Source organism: Grammomys surdaster, unplaced genomic scaffold (genome assembly GCF_004785775.1).
Source record: "Grammomys surdaster isolate TR1022 unplaced genomic scaffold, NIH_TR_1.0 150, whole genome shotgun sequence".
In the NCBI taxonomy this organism is placed as follows: Eukaryota; Metazoa; Chordata; class Mammalia; order Rodentia; family Muridae; genus Grammomys; species Grammomys surdaster.
In genome coordinates, this window is record NW_021604608.1 from 16,654,217 (window position 1) to 16,664,278 (window position 10,062).

Here is a 10,062-nt window from a genome sequence, read left to right on the forward strand (position 1 = left end):
TCTCTCTCTCTCTCTCTCTCTCTCTCTCTCTCTCTCTCTCTCTCTCTTTGCTGTGCCTATCCTTCTATTTCTCCTCCTCTTCCATTTCTCCACCACTTACCTGTTCCTTTTAGTCTTTTCTCCTCTCTAAGTGTCTGAGGTTATCTCAGGAGTGGTCTCAGGAGTGCTATGCCCTGTTCAGGTATTAGAACACTGGAAAGGGATCATCTTGGGCATAGCGACCTCCTCCCCAGTCCTGTATGGTGTCAGACTGGTGGTCATCTCAGACTAACTTCCTGTTCAAGTTCCATGCTGCTGGTTGCCTCTGGCTTATGCTCTGCTTGAGTGACCGTTTGTAAATGTTGTCTGTTTTTTTTCCAGTCTGGCCCAGGGCAAGCAGTCCCAGGCAGTTTTCTTCTAGTCTCTGGCTTGCTCCTGATACTGGAAGCTTGTTCATGCCTGCCTAACCCCAGATTGGTGGTTGTCTCACTCTGGCTTTTTTCAGGGAATGTTAGGCTTCTAATTATTCAGATGTTCACAGGTCAGATCATTGAATGTAGACATATTCCCTCTCCTCTCTGCCACTTACTGGTATATTTGTGATACAGCAGCCACACCTACAATGCTTCTAGGGGCAGTGGAAATATTTTTCTAATGACTCCAATCTGGCTTTGACCTAGTAGACCATAGCTCTTTGTATTTTCATGCTGCTGCACAGGAGTAACATTCAGACATCCCTGGTGAAAAAGGAGAACTGTAGAAAGCTTTGCTTTAAGAGGACAAGATATTAACAGAAAAGGTAAAAACCCAAGGGACTATAGGTGATTTGGGAAGTGGCTAGCTATCCACTGCAGTAATATATTGGGTGTCTATACATCTAGTATCTTCAGAGGTACCCAAATATCACAAAGCAAAGGTATGAAAATAGCTATTTGTTAGCAAACTGAATTTCTAAATATTGAAATACATTGACATGAAGTATAAAAGCAAAATACCTAGTTTTACAAGTATGGAATCATTGACCAAGGAGAACTATGCAGTATTTTTTTTTTTTTTGCTTATCTTCCTCTTCTTCTTATATTTATCTCACTCCTTTGAATTGTCTCAATTTATGCATTACTCACTTCAGAGCCTGCTTAGCCATGAGAGCGAACTGTGACAGTCACTTCTAGTATTAACTGATGACAGCACTCTGGAAGGTACAGTTCATAGAAATGGAAAGACAAGGGTTTAATTTAAGAGATTCACTTACAATAAATGCATCTTCTCAGACTAGCTGTGATATTTCAGTAGAAACAAACTTAGACAAAAATTTTATCTTTTTTGTCATTATGATCAGACCAAAGTTACAATGTTGACCTAGATAATCATGTATATGAAATATACATGCATTCATATGTGGTTAAAAATCACATTACTTTAATACAGGAATTTCCTTCATTTTCCAAAAGTCCTAGGTTTTCTTACTACAGAAATGGCTTTAAATTGTAAGCTTTATTCTCAAATGCTATTATTCTCAGGCTCATGATGTAGTCAAGAACAAGGCACACATATCACAGTGATTACACTGAATTCACTGGATCACAATGGAGCTGAAAGGTACCCACCTCAACTTATGCATATGTACAGACATATATTGCCATTTCACTGGGCAATTATATTTTTGAAATGTATATTTATGAAATTTTATTGCAAAAGAATACGTTGTCACAAGTTACCTGTTTACCCCATGTCTCATGATTGCAGTATTTTCTTTTGTGCTTAACATAATCTTGCATTGTTTTGCTTATCATGGCCCTCGAAGCAATGGTGCATACAATATATAGATTATATAGGCTATATGCCATGATATATATATATATATATATATATATATATATATATATATATATGTGTGTGTGTGTGTGTGTGTGTATGTATGTGTGTGTGTGTAATGTGTGCATGTGTGAATATACATGACATATAGTCTATGTATGCAGTAGAAAATTAATTGACATCCTCTAGATCTATGTAACTATACTCTGTGATGTTAATGCTACAAGAATATTGCCTAACAATACCTTTCTCTGAATGAATCCCTGCAGTTAAGCAATACATCCCTATAATTTGATAGGATGGGAGAAAGTTTTCAGGGTTTAAATACATAAATTTACTCCTTGGAAGGCATTGCATAGTGCTGGCAATAATTATAGACCTTGTATTTGAACTTTAATGACTGAAAACATCCCGGCATGGAGTTCCCAGCTGTTGTCTCTTTCTCTTTCATTCTTATTATTTTATCAAATTAGACCAAGAGGGATAGTTAGAGGTCATATTTGATTGGCAGTAATGAAGTATGGTAAGCCATATATTATAATAGTATAACCAAAGACTTGATGTGCTTCAAACAGAATTTTTTTTTTTTTTTGCAGTTTCAGGTGCTGAGAAACTCAGTTTTGTGGCATTGACAAATTGTGTGTCTGAAGAAAGTCTATCTCACAGCTCATAGATGGAGTTTCTAGCTGTGTGGGAAAGGCAAAGAAGTTCTCTCAAGACTATTTTAAAGGACACATCTCATTCATGAGGACTCTATTCTCAGGAAGCAGTCATCTTCCAAGTGTTTCTTTTGTAACACAGTTAATTACTTTAGCTATGTTTGAGTGAATGATGAATTCAGATAGAACAGTAGAAGAATTCAAGATTTTTGCTGTTTTGTTCACAGAATTCTCATGTCAATGTATACTAGTAAATTAAATCATTATCAATTCCCTCGTGGTGCCATTGATCCAGAGGTAAATGCTGGTTAACTGTAATGTATGCAAGTCCCATTAGTCTCCTTCAGTCCTCTGGTAGCACTCAAATCTAGAGAAAATCTTGAGTACTAGCATTCAGAAAGGCTGCAGTTAGAGCCTACCCACTGCTATCAATTGTTGTTCTGTTTTTAAACTGTGACATGGATTATAACTAACTCTATAGGAAAGCCAACAGCATCACAGTCTGGGTGTTCCAGGGATGCACTCTTTGCTTTGCAATGTTTTCTTACAACTAGTACTGTGCTTCATGTGGGGTCAGCACTTTGTGAGCGTAGACTGAGAGGGCTTCATTTGTTTGGTTGGTTGTTTTTCAGATTGTAATTTAATTACAATACTTTCACTTCACTTTCCTCTCCTGAAATCCCTCCATATATTCCTCCCCACTCTTCTTCAAATTCAAGGCCTTTTGCTTTAATTGTTGCTGTGTGGATATATGATTTTGTATATATGTATCTTCATTCCTAAATATATCCTCACTAACATGACGAGCCAAATGTCATGGATGACAAAGTTAACACCAACAGGCATGTCAAACTGCATGAAGAAAAGCCCATGAGTCCTTAAACCTACTCAAAGAACTACATACAACTGATTATACCTGGGATCAGGAGAGATAGTCCTCCCCAGGGCAGAACACACAAATTGCTGGTTGACAGTACTTTAAACGCACACTACCAGGCAAAAATAAACTACATTTTGTGTTATTGTTATTCCACACTGATGCTCTTCCATCCCCCGCCTCCTTTTCTATGTTCAAGATTCTCTAAATTCACTTCAATGACTGTTTTTAAAAAATGTCAGATTAACTGCTTAAAATTACCTAAGAAACTTTCAAAAGTACAAGTTACATGAAACATCGAACTGTAGTGGCATGAATAAACATCATTATTTCTCCATCCTGAATATACTGATGGTACAGAGAGAGATCTGTGTAGATGCAGATACATAAATTCATAACACAGAATCTATATCCATACTAACAATGAAAGTATGATAGCTATGTTTCATGTAAGCATGGAAATACTGTCCCTTAGTGCTATTTCTCTCACTCACCCAGAACCCTTAGAGATAGGCAAGTTTGCCAGCCCTCTGCAGGAAGCATGGAAAGATTACCATATAACAAATTTTGAAATAAAAAGAAGAGATGTATTTGACCTTACAGTTATCATTTGAAATGAAACTCCTTGCACTAATATGGCCCTTCCATATTGCTATTAACTCAATATTCATCACAATGTAAACAGGCATATTAGAACCATTACCAGAGGCAACATTTTGAGAAATGTAAACCTTTCAGACACATGTCCCCCCCTTCTCTGAGACAATTTTTTTTTTGGTTTTTGGGTTTTTTTTTTTTTGCTTGTTTTTTTAAGTGATCTTGTCTTTGGGGTTCCAATGGAAGGAAGAAAAAAATTGACAACCCACAAAACTCCCAATCAAAAACTTGTCCAGACTACAAGGTGTGCAAGATTAAAGATCGAGCAGAGACTGAGGAACTGGCCAACCAAAGATTAGCTCAATTTGAGACCCATCTCATGGGAGAGAGCCAACCCCTGACACTATTAATGATTCTCTTGTATGCTTGCTGACAGGAACCTAGCATAACTGTCCTCTGAGAGACATTATGCAGCAGCAGATGGAAACAGATGCAGAGACCCATGGCCAAACATCAGGCAGAGCTCTGGGAGTTTTGTAGAAGAGTGAGAGATAAAATTGAGCAAGCCAGACAGGTCAAGGATACCACAAGAAGCCCTTCAGAGTCAATTAACCTGGGCTCACGACAGCTCACAAAGATTGAACTACCAACAAAAGAGCATGCAGGGCCTGGATCTAGGCCCATACACATTTGTCACAGATATGGAACATGATCTTCATATGGGTCCTCTAATAATTGAAGCAAGAGCTGTCTCTGACTCTGTTGCTTGCCAATGAGCACTACTCCTCTTACTGGACTGTATAATTGAGTCACAGTGGAAGTCAAGTGCTTAGTCCTGCTGGTACTAGATGGCCCAGGGTGTGATGGTACCCAAGGAGGGGAAGAGGAGGGAGTAAATGGGGGACATATTTTTAAGGGTAAGGCTGAGAGAAGAGGATGGAGTGGGCTGCAATTGGTATGTAATGTGAATAAAAAATTATGGAGAAAGAGAGAGAGAGAGAGAGAGAGAGAGGGAGAGAGAGAGAGAGAGAGAGAGTCAGACAGAGACTGAGAGAGATCCTATCTTGATCCTGATCAAGCCTCCAAACTTGGTTCTCTATTGGAATATCAGAATCTGTTCACTAACAATGTAACTTCATAATTTGTTTTTATTAGATAAAACAAATGTATTAAGTCTGTGCTATAACAAACGTTACATTTCTGACAACATAATGGCAAACAACACTCATTATATACATCCTATGTCTGATCCAACATTATGTAATAGAACTACTCCAGGAAAAAAAAAATGACAAGAGGGATAGGAGCATGGCTCAGTTAGTAAAGTGCTGACACTGCAAGCATGGGGACCAGAGTTCAGGTCTACAACACATCCTAAATAATCCTTAAAAGCCAAGTATAGTCTTAAGTGTCTATAACCTCTTCGTAGGAGGGTGAAGATGGGCAGATATATGGAGCTTATGGACAATCCAGTCTAGCCAACTGGTCAGAATCATTCAGTGGAAAAGCCTGACTCAAAAGACAAGGTGAGAATTGATGACAGGAACACCCTGCTATCAACCTCTAGCCACCACATACACACAAACACATGTGTATTTGTACCTGCATACAAATGAATACATGTGCATCATAGAGATAAGCACACACAATCACCTCCCCACCCCACCCCATCCCCATGCCACACAAGAGGTAAATACAGTTCTTTCTTGCATGGATTTTCATACAAACTAGCATAGTCAATTTCTAATTCAAATAGTTAAGTAAATAACCAACTTCTATTGTTAGGAAAGGGAAACAGGAGTATATATTTTCTCTAATCTTCCTTTTCACACCATAGCACTCCTGTAAAACGTTTTTCTTATCAGAGGTGTGTAGCTTCGGTTTGAATCTTTTCTCTCTGGAATCATTACACTGAATCAATTTTATAAATGCCCTTCTTTCTTTCCAATAAAATTATCTCTTGTATATAAATTTGAGTACATTCTTGGTTTTACAACCAGATAGCTCACAGGAAACTCAGGAAGATAAACTTTATAGATTAATATAAATACTGTACCGTATTCCAAAAGCAATCAAAAGTATTGCAGAGTGTATTTTCAGCATCAGAAATGGAGCTTAGGTACTTGTGCATTCTGGGACAAGTTCTGTATGACTGAGTGACAATTCCAACCCAGGAGCATACATTTATCACATATCCAAAATTATTATTGTTTTAAACAAGATGTGGAAATGCTATTTCCAGCTTACAATACCAAGGAAACAATCCAAAAAGACAGTTCTGCATGTTTCTTCAGAAAAACACACACCAGGAACATGGTGCAATCTGGTGCTCTTTGGCATGTTCAAGCCATGAAAATTATACCTCACTGTAGAAACCAAATCTTTCTAAGTATGCTCAAATATAAAACGCAGTGACACCACATAAACTTTTCAATTAATTATCATGTACTCCTAAAAAGTTACCCTTTTTCATTATATTGTATAGCCTAAAGTCTTTGGTATTGTTCTGACATATTTGAGACTCAATAGGTCCCAAAAGCCTAAGAGTTCTGTTATGGACAGAAAAGAGTCCTTACAGAAAGCTGAACCTGCTTCTCCCTATGTTGGGCAGAGAGCCATACTGATCTTGTGAGCATGGAAGAGAGGTCCCTGCCCAGTCACCTGAGCAGCAAGGGAGATTTGACCTTGGTGATGGGTGAGGAAGAGCTGGCAGGCTGACCAACTCAGCTATCATGCAGGTCTAGATCAAGAGCTTTGAGCTGGGTCACCCCAACATTTACTCAACATCTATGAGCTGCTAGAGCACATGAAAAGACCAGTCCTGCTGACTAAATTGGCAGGATCTCCATGACTCTCGCCAACAAATGGTGTCTGAGAAGAGTTTAGTATTGATGTCTTGGAGTAGACCAAATGACTCATTGCAACGCACATTTGCAAGTAAAACTCTTTGGACAAAAGGGTATACTGTGTGACACACTGTGAGACACAGCAGCTCACTCATCAAGATCTGTTTTTTTACTTTTGGGGGATAGGTTATAATGGTGAAGACTGGATATGGAAGTTGTAGAAATGAGTGAGATTGGAGTGTATAATGTGAAACTCAAAAGTAATCAGTTAAAAGAAAAAGAGCCCCACCCCAAACTCCAGCAAGAAAGGCCAATTCTCATCATGCCTTGTAGACCAATTTAATTCAAACCATTTTCAACTCAGCAGGTTTCACTTCCCTGTCAGACAAGATGTTATGCAAATACAACAGCAGCCACCTAAAGGAATGTCCAACACCTTATTCTCTTGTGACTCTGGAACTTGCTTACACAGTAGTTACTTGTTCCCAAGTAGAGTTTCTCACATCCCACACAATGTAGGGTGTCTTTGCTCAAAGGACTGTGAGTAAAAGTGACTGATAAACTGCCATAGGATCCATTCGTCTGGTGTCTTGTGTGTGAATTCCCAACTGATTTTTTTTATTAAGATGGAGAATTCTTTCATTTAGCAAGATGAACAAAAGAGGAAGAGAACACCAGCAGGGACGTCTCCTACAAAAGTGTCATAAACTTAGTGTAAAAGTAAAGTGTAGAACTCAACTCTCAGAAGTCTACGGCTGCACTTTGCCTGCTATACGTGAACTCTGCTGCTGAGGAACACATGCAGAGTGAATGCTTGCCTCAGGAGTAATGTCCCACTAATAAATGTCATCTCAATATTGCAGTACCTTCCACATTTGTGACAAACAAACAAACAAACAAACAAAAAACCCGCAGCTGCTTACTTATAGACACTCATTCTTCCATTGTCTTTCGGGACCTATCATGGCTGTGCATACTCTTAAGAAGCTTTACTTCCAGAAATGCTATGCTATCTGTGCCAAAAGCAATCACCTTTAAAAAAAATAATCCAAACTTGGCTGGTTCTTATCAGGAGTCTAGTTTTTCTGTTCTCAAGGTCATTTAATTTCAGGGCTTAATTATTTTCCTTCCTCCTAACTCCCTTAGACTGATGATATGCTGAAGGTAAACTATTGGTTATCCCCTCTGCAGCTTTCCCTGAGCTCTCTGTGAAAATGTTTTAACTCTTATATAGTTACCAATTCTAAATTTCAGTAAACAAGCATTTGCTAGACTACCCCACTTTTAAACAAACTCTAATTCCAGGAGGGCCCCGTTAAATGAATTTGCATAGCCAAATGTGTGATTCCTCTCACTTCTAAGCAGAGCATATGGAGTTTACTCAACTAAAGCAACAAAAGAAACCTTCATGGATCTATCCTGTTACAGACAGAGAAATGGAGGTAGTATTGTCTGCTGATTAAAGTGTCTGTATCCAAGATCTGATAGTTTGACAATAGAAGGAGAATGTCATTTATTGATGCAATTTAATTTTTCAACTGGCCACCATTTCCAAAAGAAAAACATAAAAATGGCACATACAGTGCGAATACTATATGTTACTTAACCCAATTTATACCAAAGATTAGTGTTTCAATATCTTGTCTTCAAATTTTAGTTTATATTTATATCTACAACTCTTTTTTTTAAAAACAGGGTTTATTTGTTTAGCTTCGAATGTCCTGAAACTAGCTCTGTAGATCAGGCTGGCTTTGAACTCAGAGAGATCCACCTACCTGCTTATTAAGTGCTGCGATTAAAGGAATGCATTCCCAGGCACACTCCAACTCATCTTAATCTGGACCAGAGCCATTTTAACCCATAAGTAGGCACACTAGGCTGGCAGCAGTCAGGCTGCTCTATAGAATGCTAGAAGGGGACTATAAAATCTCTCACACCAGATCCATTCTCTTTGACACGGTAACCATGAGCAGTTTTCCGATACTCTTTCTACTTCATTTCCTTACACACATAGAGAACGAGGTGACAATGGTCCCTAGGTCAAACTGTATTTAGGAACAGAAAACGGCAGCATCAGGTATACTGAATGGTAGGATTTAGTGAATGCTCTTAATGCTCATCTCTGGAAAGGAAGCAGGTACAGAGCAGCCTCATTTTCCTTAGTTTTAAGTCCTATTCCATTCCTTTATTGTGTGAAAATAGAACTCTTTGGCATTATGTTATCTTTGGGGGAAATTCAGGTCACATGAACCCTTCCATTTTAGTATATCAAATTTTCTAAATGAGTAGATTTTTATTAAACAACAGCTAACACCACTCCAATTATGACTTGTTTCCTTGTGTGTCTGCCTTTACCTTGTTTAGTTCTTCGTGATACAATCTGAATGTGACGTCTTTTGATGATCTCTTCCCTCATTTTTTTAATACTGCATGTGACCATGTGACCTTGGTCAAGTAGCTTAATCTCACTAACACATAGTTCCCATATCAGGAAAAAAATGGGATCAGGAATCCTTCCTTCAGGTTCTTTGTGCTGTGCATTGATGCTATAGAGAGAGAAGGATGATGAGTTACCACTCAAATAAACTGTTCTGCACAGGAATCTAGGATTTTACAGTAACATTTTGTACAGATAAAAATAGACATACGCATTGAGAGACATGAGCACAGAGACATATGCACACAGAGAGAGCAGATTGTCAAAGAAACTTAGATTTGAGAATAGTAGAGAATATCAAAATTAGAAAAAAACAATGTCTCTCCCACATTTGCAGCTGAATATGATAGTATTCTAGAATAATGTTCATTTCCAAGGTCACACTGATACTACTGGTTAAAAACAGAAAGCCAAACTGATAACAATTTAGGTTTTATTCTACTCACTATCTATCATATGGCCCCGAGGAAGAAAACTGCAAGAATATTCCTTTTGGATTTTTACCAGCTATGCAACATTCATAGCAGAGTTAGTGTCTAAGAGACACTTAATTTGTCATTGTTTCATTAAAAATATTTTGAAGAATAAATATGAGATTAAGATAGTAAGAAACAAATATGAAAAGCTGATTATTTTCCTAACTAAAAGAAATTTGATTTGGCATAGGTGAAGCAAGCACTTGAACAAAATCTTTATTGTAGAAATTTGTGTCTTTAATATCTGAAAATGTCAAGGAAATGATTAAATATACTAAAATTGTCTCTTTTACAATGCATTGTAAATTATCCAATTGGTTTTTAACATGGCTGACTAACAAGTTTACTTTGCTACGTATGTCACTGGAATCAGTGA

General features: G+C 37.8%; 1 non-coding gene across 1 annotated transcript; it reads right to left on the reverse strand.

The window, feature by feature from the left end:
* Positions 1 to 486: 486 nt before the first annotated feature.
* Positions 487 to 618, reverse strand: LOC114619541. The gene has a single exon (XR_003711177.1). It is a non-coding gene; the product is annotated as a small nucleolar RNA SNORA17 (small nucleolar RNA).
* Between the last annotated feature and the right edge of the window lie 9,444 nt (positions 619 to 10,062).